We start from the raw sequence: 20,583 nt of genomic DNA on the forward strand, positions 1-20,583 counted from the left end.
AATATATCAGGATGATTACACAAAAATGAATATTTCACATTTTGGTGTAATTTTTAAAACTGAAAATACATAAATGAAACAAAACAAAAATAGCCATTACTATTTCTAGAGGTGCCAGTCTTGTGATGCTGGCAATCATGGACCTCCATCTTTCCTTCTCATGTGCCACCCTTTTGATCTCTGACACACTGCATCTTTTGATGCTCTCTAACAGGCTGTCTCGATCTGTCGTCCTCTTGCTCACCTCCCTGCGCCACTCTTCCTAGTAGACAATCCTTATCGAATGTGCCCCTAGAATGTCAATTGTCATTGTCTGACACAATTCAATAAGTGTCTCAAGCTGCCTCAATACCATGCAATACTTCTTTGTTGCTCTTTTTATCCATGAGATCTCTGGAACTTCTAAGATTTTCTTTTAATTCACTTTCAAAATTCATGTTTCACAACCATAAATGTTGACCACAAAACATTTCATCCTCATTCTACTCCTGCTACTCAAACTCTTACTTTTTATATCAGAACTTTCCTTCCTCATATTTTCAAATGCTAGCTATCCTTGCTATTCCAATAATTCTTGTTATTTTCCCCACACTTCCACCATCAATACTTCCAGTGATCAAGCTCACAAGGTATGTACTTAAAACTTTCAGCTTGCTTTATAATTTTTCAGTTCACTATTGTTTCCACTCTATGTTTTTTTTTTATTCTTTGTTATCTTTATGGTGTTTTTCCTGCATTAATTTTCAATTCTTTTCTCTCAATTTTCTTTCAGTAAGTTATCAATTCTTGAAGTTTCTCTTCAGAGTTAGCCAGAAACATTGTATCATCTGCATAGATGACATTACATATTTACATTTCTTCCTCTCATCAAAATAACAAACAAAAATAGCCATTTGCTCTTAACTTATTAGGTATGTATTTATGGTAAATGTTTAGTAAAGATTTCTGTTTAAATGTACATATACTACAGTTGATACTTATGATTATTTCAATACAAATTTATCTACCACATGACCTTTACAATTTTCTTCCTAAAACGTCTTTCCCAATGTTTACTCTTGTAATTACATACTTGCCATGTCATTATCTTATTATTCTAGGTAACAGCTTTGAAAACAAAAAGATAGAAATAATATTGAAAAATAAAATAAAATAAATGAATAAAGTGATGCACCTGTAATGGGCCTACCATTTTTGTCTTTTTGTTGCCCAAGTTTGGCAAAGGTTTAGAAAAAAAGTCATCTGTTTTGAAAAGTGACAATTAATGGAATGTTTTCTTCTTGATCAAATTTGCTTGTAACATTCTTTCAACTGAATATGAATCTCAGACATAGGCTAGTTTGTTTAATTCAGCCACAGCTAGATGATTTGTGGTTGAGTGTATGAGTATTTTTTAAACATATTTAGAGGGATAATCTGTGGCATAGGATTGCTAGCAAGAAATATTTTATCAAGAAGTGATAAACAGATTATACTCGGATTCTTGTCTTTGTACAGCCATGTGGATTTTTTTTCTTTTAACTTTAAGAAGCCTTTGTTGATGTTTATACTAGAATAAGAATTACATGTCATATGGGTGTTGAAAAGTAGTAGTTAGTGAGTATCAAGTACAGTTCAAGCTCTTGGAGAAATGGAAACCAAAATGAATGAAGCAGTGCACAGATTGCTGGTCAGTAGATGAAATGCTTATCGTTAAGTTCGAAGATGGAGAGATCCAAGTATGTTATTTGAAACATTTTGGTTAATAGATATTGGTTCCCTTCATTCTTTTGCTGAAATGTGAGGCATTGCTGTGTTTTGTCATTCCCATATGATTATTTGGTTGTCTGCTGGTTACCAGTGTGTGTGTGTGTGTGTGTGTGTGTGTGTGTGTGTGTGTGTGTGTGTGTGTGTGTGTGTGTGTGTGTGTGTGTATGTTGCTTTGTTGATTGTGGATTAACTCCCCAGAATGGAGGGAACACCTGAGATGATGAACATGTCTACAGAGGACGTGGCTGCTGAACCCTTAGTGGGAATGATGGATATGGTTCTTCTAACTTTGCTTGGAGTTGTTTCCATCTACTACTTCTTTATCAGAAATACAAACAAGAAAGAAGACAACTCTGCGCTGAAAAGTTTCACAATATCGTAAGGATGTTGGTGTATTCCAGTTTATCATTAAGAACTTCTCACCTTTCTCTCTCTGTATGAGTGTGTTTTGTGTGTTTTTCTGTTTTCTTTGCTATCTCATTTCATGAAGAATGAAGAATGTCAGAACTTTTCACTTTCTCTCTCTCTCTCTCTCTCTCTCTCTCTCTCTCTCTCTCTCTCTCTCTCTCTCTCTCTCTCTCTCTCATTTGTCTTCTCTCTTCTCCTCAGTCCTACACAGTTAGCACCCCGAGCCAGTGACTCTAGCTTCATATCGAAGATGAAATCTTCAGGAAGGAATGTTATTGTGTTCTATGGATCACAGACAGGGACGGCAGAAGAGTTTGCAGGGAGGCTTGCTAAAGAAGCAACCCGTTTCGGCATGAAGGTTAGTGAAGATTTTGAAAGGTCTTCAGAATTATATGGACTGGTTTAGAAAACACTGATGATCAGTGTACAATTTGTGACATGTTCTTTGACATATGGGTTAATGGCTTGTGGATGGCATATATTGATATTAATCAGTCATTATGTTTATTTTTCTTTCAATCATATTCTAGGGAATGGTAGCAGACCCAGAGGAGTGTGACATGAATGAGCTGGCTCAACTCACAGAAATAGATAATCACTTGGCCATATTTTGTGTGGCCACTTATGGAGAAGGAGATCCCACAGATAATGCTCAGGAATTTTATGAGTTCTTGCAAAATGGTGATGAGCAGCTTGATGGAATACAGTATACAGTCAGTATTTATTTATACAAAAAACTAAAATCTACTCTATTTCTTAATTTGTTATTCAGAAATTATGATGATGAATGTAATCACTTGGTAATAGCATGTAATGTGTGTGTGTGTGTGTGTGTGTGTGTGTGTGTGTGTGTGTGTGTGTGTGTGTGTGTGTGTAATTCACCTCGGTCGTCTGCTGGTCACCCAGCCAGTCTTCCTCATTACGGAGCGAGCTCAGAGCTCATAGACCGATCTTCGAGTAGGACTGAGACCACATCAACACACAACACACACCGGGAAAGCGAGGCCACAACCCCTCGAGTTACATCCCGTACCTATTTACTGCTAGGTGAACAGGGGCCACACATTAACCCTCAAAGTACGGGGGTTGATTTACTTTCCGTCTGTTACAACGGGGAAAAATCACACCTGTCAAAAATATTAAAAATATTTTTTCCTTATAAAAACATATTCTGAGTATAACAATGTAATTTTTAACATGTTATGACCTTTGAGAGCAAAGTTACTGCATATAAAAAAATTCATGGCAGAACCCGCCGCTAAGAAATACCCCCAAAGCTCAGATAACACCACACGCTCTCTCTCTCTCTCTCTCTCTCTCTCTCTCTCTCTCTCTCTCTCTCTCTCTCTCTCTCTCTCTCTCTCTCTCTCTCTCCTTTTGGGCATTTGAATTTGATGTAAAAGTAGGAACTTTTGCACTTTCATGTCAAGAAGATGCTAATTCAGATATATGAAATGATGTGTAAAACAGGAAAAGAAAAAGAAACCACATATTACAAGTATTGTATTTCTATAATAATTGGAATCTGGCAACTCTTATTAGCAATGGGATTCATGTGACTTGGCCAACAAGCACAGTCCTGTAGAGGCAACCAGGGTGACATTAACCAGCGCATTGCTGGATGGGAATAGGCTACGTGAGGATGTTTATGAACGTCGCTGTGAGGGTTGGTCTCTGTCTCCCAGATCACTATCTGAATCAATACTGGAGTCTTCACTTTCTTCTGTCTCAGTAAAAAAATCAGTCTTCATTTTCATCACTCCTCAATGTCATTACCGAGTAACACTGACATAACATCACTCGGAGTACCGTTTCCTCCCTCCGTGTGACGGGGGTTGCCAGATGTCGCCTCGAAATGGGAAAGGATGACCTATTGTGAGGGGACATATGTCTCAAGGCTCAAGCAGACGAGCGAGAAAAGATGCCAGATACCTCCACTTGTCCCAGGACCAATAGTAAGGGGGAGAGATTCAAACGTTTAGCGCGGAAAAATCATGATTACTGGTATGATCCCCACCTCTCCACACGCGATGCTACAATTGTACATATATGATCACCATACTTTAAGGGTTAAGAGGCTTGCCCATTTGCCTCGCCGCTTACCGGGACTCGAACCCGGCCCTCTCGATTGTGAGTCGAGCGTGCTAACCACTACACTACACGGTGTGTGTGTGTGTATGTGTAGAATGACAGGTGAGGGAGGTTAAGAGTTAGTGTCAGAGAGAGAGAGAGAGAGAGAGAGAGAGAGAGAGAGAGAGAGAGAGAAGTAACTGTAGAATTATATAATTTATATTTTCACATGAGTCACCGAAAGTCAGAGTGAGTAATAGAAAAAGCAAGCGTGATTAATTAGCCTGTTCGCAGCTAGGCTCGTAGACACCTATCAGCGCTAGAATTTTTAATTGTCTCCGAGTTCCCGGTGCAAAGGGGTGACTTAGCTAATCTGGAAATTGATGTGTAGAAAAAAGTACAACATGAATTGTTGCACATGTGCATTTAAAATTAAAAGCATAATTCAATGTTATTATTCTAACTTGCTGGTGAGTGAAAAGTCTTTGTTAATGAAATTATAAGATAAAGTTAAAAAACAGATAATAATTTTTATTTAAGTAAGTATTAGCACTAAAAATAAAATGATGCCAATTTCGGTTTCTTTATTTTATCTGAGAGTGTTGAAAAATATGGATATCACGGTCACGTCCTATATATAAAGATAATCAGTGAAATAAAAACAATCAGCACCGCTGGCGGACGTACGATGCACTAAACTTCGCGCCGTTAAGAAGACTGGTAAGGCTTGGATTTGCTGCCAGCAGCTGACGATATCATACCGGAAAGCATTAAGTCTGCGACACAATACTATGTTTTTTATGTACTGCATGGACTTGTCTGTTGTTTGCTATACTCAAATGAAATTGTGTATCAGTATACATCCGTTGATAATAGTATGAAATTATAAATTGCTTGCCTTGATACAATTTTATGCTGTTTTAAGAACATCATCTGAAATTATGAATTGAGGCTCAGACAGTGTTATATGCAATCAGTTATCATGAAATTAATTTACTTAAATTTCAGATGCATTTGTGTGCAACTATACACCCGTGTAAGCTTGTAAAACTTGCCCCAAAAAGTCTTATTTTCCAGTAAGAATTACAAAATCTAGTGCTGTCTGGCATCAAAACACTGAGTGCGAACAGGCTAATTATGAAAGTTAGCAATAGAAATTGAGAGATTAAGTAGTACTATTTACATATTACATAATATGTATTCTTACATAAATATTTAATTGTGGCTCAAACTTGTCACTCAATAGTGTATGATTAATAGTAATAGTATAAATAAATTATTGTGTGTAAAAAATCTGCATCCACATTCTTTGATATGGAATTGCAAATAATCCACAACTGCATCTGCATATACAAAAACAGATATTTAAAGCTCCACACTCTTACCCACAACCACATTTTATGAAAATACATATCAGGCTCTTCTGCCTCTATAGATCTCCAGTACATACCACTCCAATATATACAGTTCTAATTTATTATATATATATATATATATATATATATATATATATATATATATATATATATATATATATATATATATATATATATATATATATATATATATATATGTATATACACAGGCAAGCCCCGCTTAACGAACAGGTTACGTTCCTAAAAAAGCGTTTGTTAAGTGAATTTTCGTTAAGCGAACCAATTATAACAAGTTTAACCCCTGACTTGAACTTCCATTGAGAGTAAACAAAGCAAGAGTGCATCATAGTACAGTAAAAGGTTTAATGAAAGTAAAAATTATGAAGTTAAACATTTAGGCAGTTTAATTTAAGTCATTATAATGTACACTAATGTAATGTTGATGATCTTAAATTTATGAAGAGAGGGAGAGTGGAGCAGGACAGACACTAGCCGGTAACCTATGGAATGTAAACAAATGGTGCATCATTGTACTGCATACAAAACTGATGTACCACATTTCCACAAGGCTTTCCATTTTATCCATTGCAGAGTCATGAGTTCAGATGTTTCTTTTAGCTTGCAAGGAAGATATGGTCTCACCAGCCTTCTTAATAGAGTCTGCTGACTTGAAAACAGTAGAGACAGTAGATGGAGTTAGCTATGGTGGCAAGCAATGCTATTAGTTATCTTGCCTCTCTCACTTCTCTTCACTTAGAGAGTAAGAGACTTCCTGGTCTTCTTAGCAACGCTAGGCAACATTGCAGGGCATTTTGGTGGCATGTTGAGTGAGGGAAGACGAGCTGCTGCTGACGCTGTTATTGTTTTGAACTAGGGGGAGTGAATGGTGTGCGTGTTGTCCATGAGAGGCGCTGGTGCATTCAAAAGCCTGTCGGCTTGTGTGATACGGTGGGGCTTTCAAACTTGGAAAAAATTACTTGGATAAAATTTCGTTTAAGCGAGTTTGGTGTTCGTTAAATGAGCAGATGGTAGTAAAAGGAAATGTTCATTTTAACAAAATTTTGTTGTGTGAATGTTCCTTAAGTGAGGGTTGCCTTTATATATATATATATATATATATATATATATATATATATATATATATATATATATATATATATATATATATATATATATATATATATATATATATGTGTGTGTGTGTGTGTGTGTGTGTGTGTGTGTGTGTGTGTGTGTGTGTGTGTATTTACCTAGTTGTATTTACCTAGTTGTAGTTTTACAGGGCCTGGGCTTTATGCTCGTGTGGTCCCGTCTCCATATCTACACTTATCCAATTTTTCTTTAAAACTATGTACACTCTTTGCTGATACCACTTCCTCACTCAAACTGTTCCAAGTCTCAACACATCTTTGCGGAAACTAAATTTTTAACATCTCTCAGACATCGTCCCTTCCTTAGTTTCTTACTATGCGATCTTGTGCTTCTAAAGTCATATTCTTCTCTCAGGATCAGTTTCTCATTATCCACTTCATCCATTCCGTTAATCAATTTATAAACTTGTATCAGATCCCTCTCTCTTCTCTGCTCCAAGGTTGGTAGATCCATTGCCTTTAGTCTCTCCTCATATGCCATCCCTTTAAATTCTGGAACCATTCTTGTAGCCATTTTTTGTAGTCTCTCTAATTTTCTTATGTGTTTCTTTTTATGGGGAGTCCACACAACTCCTGCATATTCCAATCTAGGTCTTATTTTAGTACTTATCAATTTCTTCATCATTTCCTTGTCCATATAGTGAAATGCTACTCCAATATTCCTTAGCAAATTATACGTCTCTCTGAAAATTCTATCAATATGGCTAACCGGTTGATTATTTTCTTCCATTGTCACTCCCAAGTCCTTTTCCTTTTTTACTTTTTCTAGTTCTACTCCATCTCCCATCTTATAGATTCGCACTGGTCGTCTTTCACTGTGTGTGTGTGTGTGTGTGTGTGTGTGTGTGTGTGTGTGTGTGTGTGTGTGTGTGTGTGTGTGTGTGTGTATGTATGTATGTATGTGTGTGTGTGTGTGTGTGTGTGTGTGTGTGTGTGTGTGTGTGTGTGTTGATTATGAATAATATTTTTTCCATTATTTCTAAGTTGGAATGAGACTGAATGACTATGGTACTAAATGTTGTATGTTTCAGGTGTTTGGACTGGGAAACAAGACATACGAGCATTACAATGCAATGGCAAAGTATGTTGACAAGCGGCTGGGTGAGCTGGGAGCCAAGCGGCTTTTTGAGTTAGGCATGGGTGATGATGATGCCAACATGGAGGATGACTTTATCACATGGAAGGATGCCATGTGGCCAAAGGTGTTATGTGAATCTTGTCCATTGTTTACAAGTAATTTTCATATTCTTTTTGCTAAATTGTAGTTAGCACTGCTTGATTTTAATTTATAAAATAGTTTTTCCTTTCACTTGAACAGTGCATTAAAGAAATAATCTATTATGAGGCAAAGATGTCTCTTGTTAGAGAATCATCATAATTTTCATTTAATGTCTGCATCTTTCCATTTAGGGTGGGGTTGGATGCTATACGCAACTGTCTCCACATTGAGGTGAACATTGAAGGCTCAAGAATACGGTAAGGCTCAATATTGTATTAGCCTTAAACAATTTTAACCCTGAGGCATAAATAGATAGAACTAACTGGCTTGTTCTGAATGTGAGTTTACCCAACTGATGTATCTGATTTGAGAAAAAGGTTTTATTTCTTAGTATGTAGATAAATGAAATGAGAAGTGATCAATTCAAGGGTATCAAACTCACTATCATTTTGTGGTTTGGCTACAAAGGAAGAATGCAGACTGCATGATAATACATGAATATGGTCCACCTTTTAAAAGTTGTATTAGCAACTATGAAACAGTCAAGTTTGTCAAACACTAGATGTGTTAGTTAATACTAAACTTTACACATAGGCTGGAAGCTCTGTTTCCTTTAGCAATAATGGAAAAAAAATCAGTATTTTGTTATTTCTCATTTACTAGATTGACTTTTGCATGTTTATTTGGACTATAGCTAAACAAAAAGGTGAGTTTTATATATATATATATATATATATATATATATATATATATATATATATATATATATATATATATATATATATATATATATATGCCTTCAGAATTATTATGCAACATATATAATAATGAAGAAATCTGTGATAGTGTGATGTTGGAAGTGATTGCGAGAGTAGCTTAATCAGAAGTGAAGGGTAGACCTGTATTGGCATCCAATATAGTTAGTAGAGAGGGCCTCTCACTGAAAGTTTATGTGGAGATGCGCAAGTTTTGCTGTATAGAAAAAAATGTGAAAATTCACCTTGTTACTTTAAGAATTAAAAGTGTTTACACCTAAATTGAGGCCAACACAAGGAGGTTAGATAGAGATGAGACAGCACATGCCTATCTTGCTGTACAAAAAAAGTGAAGCCAGTGTGCTGAGCTTATGAGGCTGTGGGTGAAGCTTATGATCACAACTTACACCCAAAATATTGGCCTCTCCTGCTGTAAGCAATGGGAAGTTGCCACTTTCTTTTTCATTAGTAGATGAAAACTAAGAAAGAAAGAATGGTTTGACTTACATAAATCACATTATAGTTTCCTAAATATATCATGTAGACCTATTATTAATGGTGTTGATGCAAAATAACTACAATATTAAAAGAAATATGCCAGGTTGTTTCCAGGAGAAATTATGGCAAAAAGATTCCCTTTTTTTGTGTATTGCATGATAAGGAACAAACAGTAAAGTAAAATTTCAGTGATTAGATGCTTTTCCAATGCACTGGCAGGAAATCACACATCATTCTAAATAAAAGCTAGAGAGAGAGAGAGAGAGAGAGAGAGAGAGAGAGAGAGAGAGAGAGAGAGAGAGAGAGAGAGAGAGAGAGAGAGAGAGATTAATGTATAACTCTGAGAGAGAGAGAGAGAGAGAGAGAGAGAGAGAGAGAGAGAGAGAGAGAGAGAGAGAGAGAGAGAGAGAGAGAGAGAGAGAGATATAACTATAACTCTGAGAGAGAGAGAGAGAGAGAGAGAGAGAGAGAGATATTAATGTATAACTCTGAGAGAGAGAGAGAGAGAGAGAGAGAGAGAGAGAGAGAGAGAGAGAGAGAGAGAGAGAGAGAGAGAGAGATATTAATGTATACCTCAGAGAGAGAGAGAGAGAGAGAGAGAGAGAGAGAGAGTACATATTTTACATCTTTGTTAAGTAATTGCTATACCAAGAAAAATCAACCCTCAGGCCAAGTTTCACCTGATATACAGTTTAATTATCCTTTGTTTGTATACACTTATATATGTACATGTTTACATCTACATGCAAATGTATATTTACATGTGTACATGACCTGGTCCAGCCATAAGCTTGCCCCAAAGACAGCTTCCCACCTCTCACCAAAGTCCACCAAAGCTTATATGATTTAACATTTAAATGTTTGTGGCATAGTATGCCACAACTATGAAGAGTATTTTAAGGTCACATATATGGTAAGGGGTCTTGAAACATGGACATTAGACGGAAAATATTCCTATATATTTTCAACGTATGTATTTTTAAAGTTTTGGGTGTAAGGGGACACCAGTGCACCAGTAGTGTGTCGGCTTCACTTCTGTGATGTCATGCTGACCACCTTATTCAACCTCCTTGGGCCAACAGAATGCTGTCCAAGAGATAAAAATATAATTATGGTAGTATTGTTGATATTTTCTGTATTGCCATACTAGCAAATGATGATAATGCTTTTTCATGATTCTAGTAACATCAGTCAAAAATAGATCTCATAACCAAACTAAACCTGACAACTTAATTAAACTTAAAAAATTCCTGTTATTATAAATAATATATGATGGATATCCAGTATATGGCATTCACATTACTCAGAATGAGAAACTATCTCTGGTAAGGGCAAGAAAATCCATATCAAGATTCTCAAAAGTGTAAAATGATATCAGAACTTGTCAGGTGACAGTGGTTGCTGGTTGTAAAAAAAAAAGAAAAACCTCTTAACTCTTAACACGTTAATTGTGTATCAGGTCACATGTGTACTGAACAATTGTTTCACTTGTATATTGGTACATCTGTGGCCTGAATTGAATAGCCCTTTCTATAAACGTTTGCAAATGAGTATATTTATTTATATACTCAAGCAATTTGTGTGTAAATTTGTATTTTTGTGTGACTGTAGATGTGTTGCAATGGTATCTTGTATTAAGTTGACAATGGTATGGTGTTAATTATATGCATGTGAAAAGAAAGACAAAAAAAAAAAAAACTAAAAGATGTATAAAGTTTTCAGACATTTTACTTCCAAAATATAAGCATCGCATTGTGTAACAGAAATCAACTGTATAGGAAAATTCCCCTCACAGCAGATCACAGAAAAAAAAAAAAAAAAAAAAAAAATCTAATAAAATAAAATTTAGCTTTCATAACAGAAAAAATAATGTTTGGTGGCCACCTATTGGATGGTAAAAAGTAGACTATACAGGTAACTCTTGATTTACGCGTGTTTAATTTATGCGTTTTTGTTAATACGCGACTGAAAAATATTATAATTAATTAAATTTGCGCGACCCGTTTGCTTATACACAATTTGGACCACATCCCGCATCCCCCCTATTATCTATTGTTTCTTATGAGAATTACAAGTTTGTTTTATGCAAATTTTGAAATATGCGATGCCTCTTGGAACGGATCTATTGTGTAAATTGAGTTACCTGTATAAATGTAGAAATAAAAATACAATAAAAGTTCTTTTGATCACTACTTACAACTTTGAATACTGGATTATTTTAATACATGAAAGAATATTTATGAAGAAAATACCACTCGGCAAACAATTAACTTAAAAAAAAAATCTCTGTAAAAGAATGTTGGTTCCATTTGTGTTGAAACAAGAAAACACACTTGTACACTGGTGCACAATACGCGGTAGAAAATTTTTTTGTGGTCTGCGATTTGGTATGTATGTGTACCACGGATCTTAATGCTCTACCCTACAGTCCACCCTCTCACAATGAGGCATACCTCTTCTCTCTGCAAAAGTCCAATGGACATTGGTGTGGTGGTGACATGAAGAGTTCCGCAAGGGAAGGGAGAGAGCAGAGTTGCCAAACACGATTATTATGTTAAACAAACTTAAATGCTACATTTTTAAGGCTGAAATCCATTATTTTAGAGGATTTATGCAATTTTTCTTTAGAGTGGGAACATTTTACATTCTAATGTTTCTAGCCTAACTTTCTATTGTAGACACTGCAGGTCAGAGCAGAACATGTGAGGTTTGTGTGAGATTAATTAATACGTTTCACTGAGGCTACTTGCCTAAACTAGTAATTGATAAGGTCCCTATTGCCTTTTTAATCTTTTAGAATCTTTTGGCGAGTTAATTAGCCAGGTATTGGGAGTTTCTAATGGCCAGTATCTCATACATTCTGAATAGTGGTTTGGCAGAGCAGGATGGAGGAGGTATCTCTGTCCTTGAGCTTAAGATTAATGTTCTCTCACAATTTTCCATGTGGTTAAGGTCTGGTGAATTTGCAGGTCAAGGATTCAGAAGGCTAACATTGCAGAAATCAAACTAGTTAACAGTTAACATTGCAGTATGCATGGTGCACTGTCCTGCATAAAAGTATCATCATTACACTTTTCTATACAGTCATCTAACTAATCCACAATTAATTTAAAGTAGTTATTCTGTTTCATATGAATGTAAAGTCCATAATAAAAAAACTCCACACCATCAAAGAATCTGGATGATTACAATGTTTTTTGTGAAGAGTTAGTACCAGGTCTGTAGTACACAGGGTTTCTATGCTTGTCTGTAAACTAAAAGTTTGTCTTATCTGACCAAAGTACCCTATGTACCCTTTGCCATTTGTTTAACTTCCATTCCTTGTGTTGCAAGACAAAAGCAAGCTTTTTGAAATGACATGTGAAACCCAAGATTTTGGCACTGCACAGCAACTATGGTATCCTAAGTTGTATTTCACAAATTTGTGCACAGTCCTCTCACCCATTCAGTTAAACAGGCTTCCTGGCCCAAAGTTCCTTGATGGTTATGAGAAAGTGGACTTCAAGCTGTCTGTGAGTAGTGTTCAGAGTCTTCTGGCCCACACCATGCCCTGCTGGCTTATGAAGTGGTGGAGAAGCTTCCCCTCCCTCTTGATTAGTTTTGGTCCAACGTTGAACAGTTCTGAGAGCTAAACCAGTATTTTTGGCAATTTCCTAATTTGACTTTTTCCCTTACTAAAGCTAATATGACTTGAATTTTGTAAGAAGTTCTCTAAGCCCTTTAATAAGTGGTAAAAAGCAGGCTGTGAGGGGCAGGGAAAATTCAAATATGAAATCACACAAGCCATGGATCAGCACAGACTATAGAAATGTATCATCTACTTTGGCCACTGGAGCCATAGAGTTCCTGGATGTTGACATTTATCAAATTTTGCTGTAAGCTTTAAGTTACAGCAGATAACTTAAATTTGGTCAGAGCAGAAGGCACAGTTCCCCGCTTGTTCTTTCTGGTCTGACCAGGACTGTAGAACTAGTTTGCTGTGGGGTAAGGGATACCTCTCCCTAACATTTTCAATAGAGTTTCTTTAGGTTTGGTCAACCTAATCCAAAGCACAAGGCTGGAAATGTGTTTACAAAATTGAAAACGTCTACATTTTGTACTAATAAATATCAACACCACATTTAAAAAATTAAGCCTATATCTAAAGGAGTATGATGAGTGCAAGAAGAAAAGGACAGTTGTGGGGTATACAAAAGGAAGATATAAAAGAAATTTAGAGTATTTGGAAATGCAAAGACAAAAATAGATGATAAAGACATTTCTGGAAATGTGCTCATCCCTGGCTCTTCTTACAGATAACAGCCAATCAGGTTTCAATTCTATCTATTTGTTGGATGGGATTTACAAGATCTCCCTCACTTGACTAGATGTTTATCTTGAGGTTACATTCTAAAGGCATCCATGAAGTACTAGAGTATGTCTTATATTGATGCTATCCCTAAAATGCTTATTTATTGTCTCGATTAACTTATAGACTGAGCAGTGTTGTTGCGGCTGTCAAACTTATGGTGCACAATTATCAGCATAAAATATGAAGGTTCTTAGAATTAATTTTGATTATTCTAAGATGAAAGATTGTATGGAAAAGTATAATAAAACTAAGTATTAGTTCATTACTAGAGGGGACAGATTGTGAGCAAGTGTTTTAGTGAGTTGGGAGAGAATTGTGCTGATCCAGCGATGGATAGTTGTTGTGGTGATGAGGCAGCTGATGGGTGGATAGTTGTGGTAGTGAGGCAACTCATGGGTGGATAGTTGTTGTGGTAGTGAGGCAACTCATGGGTGGATAGTTGTTGTGATAGTGAGGCAACTGATGGGTGGATAGTTGTTGTGGTAGTGAGGCAACTCATGGGTGGATAGTTGTTATGGTAGTGAGACAACTGATGGGTGGGTAGTTGTTGTGATAGTGAGGCAACTGATGGGTGGATAGTTGTTGTGGTAGTGAGGCAACTCATGGGTGGATAGTTGTTGTGGTAGTGAGGCAACTGATGGGTGGATAGTTGTTGTGGTAGTGAGGCAACTCATGGGTGGATAGTTGTTGTGATAGTGAAGCAACTGATGGGTGGATAGTTGTGGTAGTGAGGCAACTGATGGGTGGATAGTTGTTGTGGTAGTGAGGCAACTCATGGGTGGATAGTTGTTATGGTAGTGAGACAACTGATGGGTGGGTAGTTGTTGTGATAGTGAGGCAACTGATGGGTGGATAGTTGTTGTGGTAGTGAGGCAACTCATGGGTGGATAGTTGTTATAGTAGTGAGACAACTGATGGGTGGGTAGTTGTTGTGATAGTGAGGCAACTGATGGATGGATAGTTGTTGTGGTAGTGAGGCAACTGATGAGTGGGTAGTTATTGTGGTAATGAGGCAACTGATGGGTAGATAGTTGTTGTGGTAGTGAGGCAACTCATGGGTGGATAGTTGTTGTGGTAGTGAGGCAACTGATAGGTGGATAGTTGTTGTGGTAGTGAGGCAACTGATGGGTGGATAGTTGTCGTGGTAGTGAGGCAACTCATGGGTGGGTAGTTGTAGTGGTAGTGAGGCAACTGATGGGTAGATAGTTGTTGTGGTAGTGAGGCAACTCATGGGTGGATAGTTGTTGTGGTAGTGAGACAACTGATGGGTGGGTAGTTGTTGTGGTAGTGAGGCAACTCATGGGTGGATAATTGGATATCAACATGTTAGAAGGATATCAACATGTTAGAAGCAGTTCAGAGAAGAGCAACTAGGATGATACCAGCATTAAAGCGCCTGGAGTATAGAGATAGATTAAAGGAATTAAACATGTTTTCATTTGAGAGGAGATGCATGAGAGGGGATATGATAGAGTTATTTAAAATGTTCTCAGATACAAACTACATAGATGTGAGATCTTTCTTTACCTTAGAGGAGGGAAATAGGACTAGAAATCATGGCAGGAAGATTAGAAAGCAAGGCTGCAGGTTAGATATAAGAAAATATTTCTTTAGTCTTAGGGTGGTAGACTTCTGGAATGCATTGCCAGAGACGGTTGTAAATACCACTAGTTTGACAATGTTTAAAAACAGATTAGATAAGCACTTGAATTTATTAGATTTATAATTATGTATAGCACTGCATGATAGTTTTTATAAGAAATTTACTATAGTTAAACAAGACATGATCCCCATGTATGGGGACCACAAATTGTAGAGGATTTTGCTGCAGGACTTAGCCCTGTTAATGGGCCAAATATTTAGAATTAGTATATAATGTATTGTGTACTTGTAAGTGTATCTTGAAGTACTGATGACGAGGTCGCTGTGCGACTGATACAGGATAACCTAGATGGGCCCTAGTGGCCCTTTGTTATCCTATTATTTATGTTATGTTATATGTTATGTTGTAGTAGTGAGGCAACTGATGGGGTGGATAGTTGTTGTGGTAGTGAGGCAACTGATGGGTAGATAGTTGTTGTGGTAGTGAGGCAACTGATGGGTGGGTAGTTGTTGTGGGATGTCAAGATAAAACACTAAATACAGTATGGTAATGAACTTTAGGAGATTTATCTATAATATACAGTCTTCTATTTCAATCTGTACAGTAAGCTATATGAGATATGTAGAACCAAAGGGACTACCCTGCCAAAACGTAATTTTCAGATATGAGTCTCTAAAATTTTGAATTTTATATTTATGTTAAAAACCTTATAGTATTAAGCTGTCTGTATCTCTGCTGCATGGTTAAATTTTGCTTGTCAATCTATGCCAGGAATGTTACTCCAATCTCATTTTATCCCTAACTAAAAGACACTGAAATTGTGAGTCCACCCCTTTGCCAAGATTTTTTTTTTTTTTTCTTTTTACGTCCAGTTTTCCTATAATATTTGGGCTAGGATGGTGCCTCCTGACAGAAGAGTCAGGAGGACTTTGGTTTTGGCATTTGGGAACTGTTACCCTGAGTGGATGCCCTTCCTAACCTTGGACCGTGGCCAGGATTCGAACCTGTGTGGTTGAGAACCCTGTGGCCCACAAAGCGCGTTTGGTCCCACTGCACCACGGCAGCCCAACTCCTTTGCCAAGATATATGGGAGGAAAAATCATAGGTCACCTTTGCATCACATGATGTAAATTGCTGTGACACTGTTCATCATTTGACTTATGTCATAGTGTTGGTTAATAAGAATTATCAGTACAGGTACACAATGATGAAGGATAAGTTTAAAATTTTTTTCCCCCCTCCCCATTAAGGCCTATAGTGCCTGTAGATACACTTGAAAAATATGTAGGAAGCACTGTTCAGCTTCTTCCCATTAGTGGCACAGGCAATTTTATTTATAGTGGTATCCATATTAGGGCCCATATCACCACCTAAGCTCATGTTGGATGTAAGGCAATTACACCTCCACCTAGAACCTGGGTATCATAGTGACATGTAGGTAATTTTAAACCATTTGACAAATGACATACATGGCTTCAAAGTGGTATGTGGTGGGATTCGAACCTACACGTGGAGGTCTACCCGATCCCATGCTCATCACCTTATCCACTACGCATTATGATAGTGATGATGTACTGCATAGTAAAGCAATGTTTACAGCTCTTTTGAAGATGCAATTAAGCAAAAGTAAGTGGTGAATAGATGAAGTGTGCACATTGATATAGCTAAGGCAGAGATGCATGGTGAACCGGGAAATGTAGGCCTGTAGGGAGGCAGCATGGTCCTGCTGCTTTCTTTGAAGAATGGACATCTTCAGCAGCCAGAGTGAGGTAGAAATATGAAGAATGCTTGGATTGGCACTAGTAAGGCTCCAACCAATTGTGTGTCATCTACCAATATGTCAGAGTATTGCCTCAAGCCATGCCATGATTTAGCTTGTATTTCATCACATATAATAACCAATTTTTCTTAAATAAAGTGAGATTTCGTATATTCTAGTTGGGTTTCAATGAAAAAAACTGTGCGAAAGAGAACCAGTGATAAATGAAGTGCGAAAAACTCTTGAGTTTATTGCTTATCTTAACGATATTGCTTTAGAATGGCACTGCATATTGTATACTGGATTACTGGTAATATATTTTTAAAATTTTTTATATGGCATTGCATATATTATATACTAGATTACTGGTATATAGAAATGCAAGCCTGATAGATAGATCCTTTGGCTTTTATTGTTTCAGGTATGATGCTGGTGATCATGTGGCAGTTTATCCAGTCAATGACCAAGCTTTGGTATCCCATCTCATTACATTGGTTGGTGAGGATCCTGAGAAAGTAATAACACTCACCAATGTGGATGAAGACAGTAGTAAGAAACACCCATTTCCTTGTCCTTGCACCTATCGTGTTGCTCTCTCTCATTATGTGGACATCACAGCCTTGCCCAGAACGCATGTACTCAAGGAAATTGCTGAGTATGCTACCGATAACAAGGTATGAAAACTTTTGTGTTTGTTTGATTAATGTATTTACATTAAAGGTTTACTTTTATTATTTATTTATTAATTATGCAAACATTACCTCTTGTGGGTAGGAAAAAGAGAAACTATTACTGATGAGTGGCACAAGTGAGGCTGGGAAAGCTGAGTACCAACGCTGGGTTGTGCAAGACGTCCGAAACATTGTGCATATTTTGGAGGACCTTCCTTCATGTAAACCTCCTCTGGACTATCTGTGTGAACTTTTGCCAAGGCTTCAAGCAAGATATTACTCCATCTCTTCATCAAGCAAGGTAAAGAGTGGGAAGTGGTGGTGAGTTGGGAGGGAGGGGGTGAGGATGCTGGCTTACCCTTGTATCATAATAGTGGGAAACTGTGCTGATATATTCTTAGATACTTTAGGGAACATAATTAGTGTAGCTAGAGGGAATTTCAAATGCATAAGAAGCAAGAAAGGGATGAACGTACTTGTACATGATTGAGAACAGATAGTAATCACGGATTTCACGTACATGTATATGGTTAACCTCTTGTGGGTTTAGCCTTTGCCATGAATTGTAAGCCAGAACAGGCACTACAATTTAGCTGTGGATGAGTGAATAGCATGCAAACTATTTAGTTATAAAAAAAAAAAAAAAAAAAAAAATTGTTACATTACATCTAATGTTTATATGATATCAACAAACAAATTCTAAACATAATTGTTACATTACTTATTCTACTTGAAATTAAAACAAGATTGGTGATGTTTCAGGTATCTGGCCAAAACACCTATAACTTTACTTAATCTTTTCCTCTTTTGTTTCATCCTGATGGCACCAGTGCCATCACATCTGTCTAAAACTGAACTCTTTCAAATTTTTGCTAAAAACTTTACCTTGGATGATTCTAGGCTTTTTTTCTTCCTCTCCTCTCCCCTCTGATTACTTTGTCACTGATTGAAATTCTTTGCTGTGAGGTTCTCAATGTCCTCATGGATCTAAACTCTCAGAAGGCTTATGGACCTGATGGAGTTCCTCCTATTGTTCTAAGAAACTGCCTCTATACTTGCACCTTGCCTAGTGAAATTCTTTCAACTCTGTTTTGTCAAGATCTATCCTTCCTTCTTGCTGGAAGTTTGCTTACATTCAGCCTGTTCTTTAAAAGGGTGACCCTTGCTCACAGGCAGTGATGTCTGACAATATTGGAAAGACTAGCCTGAACAAGATTTAACACATGACCTCAGAATAGCAGCTGTATGCAGTTCCAGTCTACCAGCCAAGTACTATATGATAAAATAGTCCATTTTCTTCTAAAAATTTAGGAAGCTGAATATAAACTATTTGTGTTCTTATTAAAATAAATAGATAAATAAATAAATAAATAAATGATCATAATTTTTTTTTTTTTGATAACTTATATCTTATATTTTCCTTAATTCAATATCATTTATGTGGGATGAGAAGAGTGACTGAACAAAATAGGTCTGTCCAGACTACACAAAGAGGTCATTGGAGACTGTAGCCAATCCAGAGAGGCTGCTGAAGACTGTAGCCAGTCTGAGCAGAGAGGCTGCTGGAGACTGTAGCCAGTCTGAGCAGAGAGGCTGCTGGAGACTGTAGTCAGTCTGTACAGAGGCTGTTGGAAACTGTAGCCAGTCTATGCAGAGAGGCTGCTGGTGACTGTAGCCAGTCTGTGCAGAGAGGTTGCTGGAGACTAAGCGAGTAAGCTATTTAGATTAATAAGGGTGACTTATGCAAGCATGGATGGAGTCTTTCAGAATGATAATGATTCAAGGAATTAATAAATATTTACAAATGAAATGTGATGTAAATAATGAGAGATCTTTTTAGTGTGGGTAAAGGATAACAATAAAATTTAGCAAGAGACGGACCAAGGATACAAGTATGCATGTGTAAATACTTGCATCTTAGGCAAGTGGAATTTTTTGTCATGAACATTTGGTGTCTCAATATTCTTAGATAATTATTCAACAAGAGCAGCAATTTTATTTTGTAGCTATGACTTTACTTTTTTTTACTATACTTTCAGTTGTATCCTAACATGGTCCACATAACAGCCAACGTGCTCAAGTACGAAACCCCAACAGGACGAACCAACAAAGGTGTCTGCACCACGTACATGCAGAACCAGAGACCTGACAATGACACCAAGCGTCACATGCCCATATTTGTCAGGAAATCACAGTTCAGGTATGTGGCATTATTATTTGTCTCATAAGCTTTAACTGTGAGTGCAGAGTAATTACAGGATAATGTTTGAATGAAATTGTCAATTATTTAGAATAATTTAGAAAATTGATGAATTATATTTTTGTTGCAGTTGATGAAATACTTAAATATATTTCACAGAAACAGTATAAATGGTGTATAAAGCACAATTTTGGTACCAGAAAGACAAGAAATAATGATGAGTGTCTAGTGTAACTGGGTTTTCTCTGTGTACTCTGATTAAAGCAAAACCAGAACATATTATAGAATATGGTGTGAAAAAAAGAAGAGTTTGAATGGATGGTGATTTGATAATCACTGTGGGACATGCTGCAGTGATAGACTTGACTTTAGCAACACATTTGAAATGGAAGTTATATATGAACTTAGGTTTAATATTTTTTTACTATGTTAAATCAAGTCAATTATGTGAATGTGTGTGTGCTTTCCCAAGAGACTAGAAGTTGTCTCTCGCATCCTGAGGGATAAACATGAGCAGCAGCATGAAGGAAGACAAATCTTCTTATCTTTTCAATCTATCCCAGGATTAAATCTGGGATCTCTTGGGTGTGAGCTGAATATACTGATCCTTTCACTAAGTGATTTTCTTAGAATGGGTTGATAAGTGTTATTTGGATCTACACTGATGGAAGTCATGCTGCTGTCATTGTAACGTTTACATCATGATCTTCATGACAGATTACCAAGTAAACCACAGACCCCAGTACTGATGATTGGGCCGGGCACTGGGATTG

At 36.9% G+C, this 20,583-nt stretch overlaps 1 pseudogene; it reads left to right on the forward strand.

The window, feature by feature from the left end:
* The window catches only part of LOC123502371, a 30,501-nt pseudogene that overhangs the window by 2,708 nt on the left and 7,210 nt on the right, over positions 1-20,583 (forward strand).

This window comes from Portunus trituberculatus, chromosome 11, assembly GCF_017591435.1.
Source record: "Portunus trituberculatus isolate SZX2019 chromosome 11, ASM1759143v1, whole genome shotgun sequence".
Lineage (NCBI taxonomy): Eukaryota > Metazoa > Arthropoda > Malacostraca > Decapoda > Portunidae > Portunus > Portunus trituberculatus.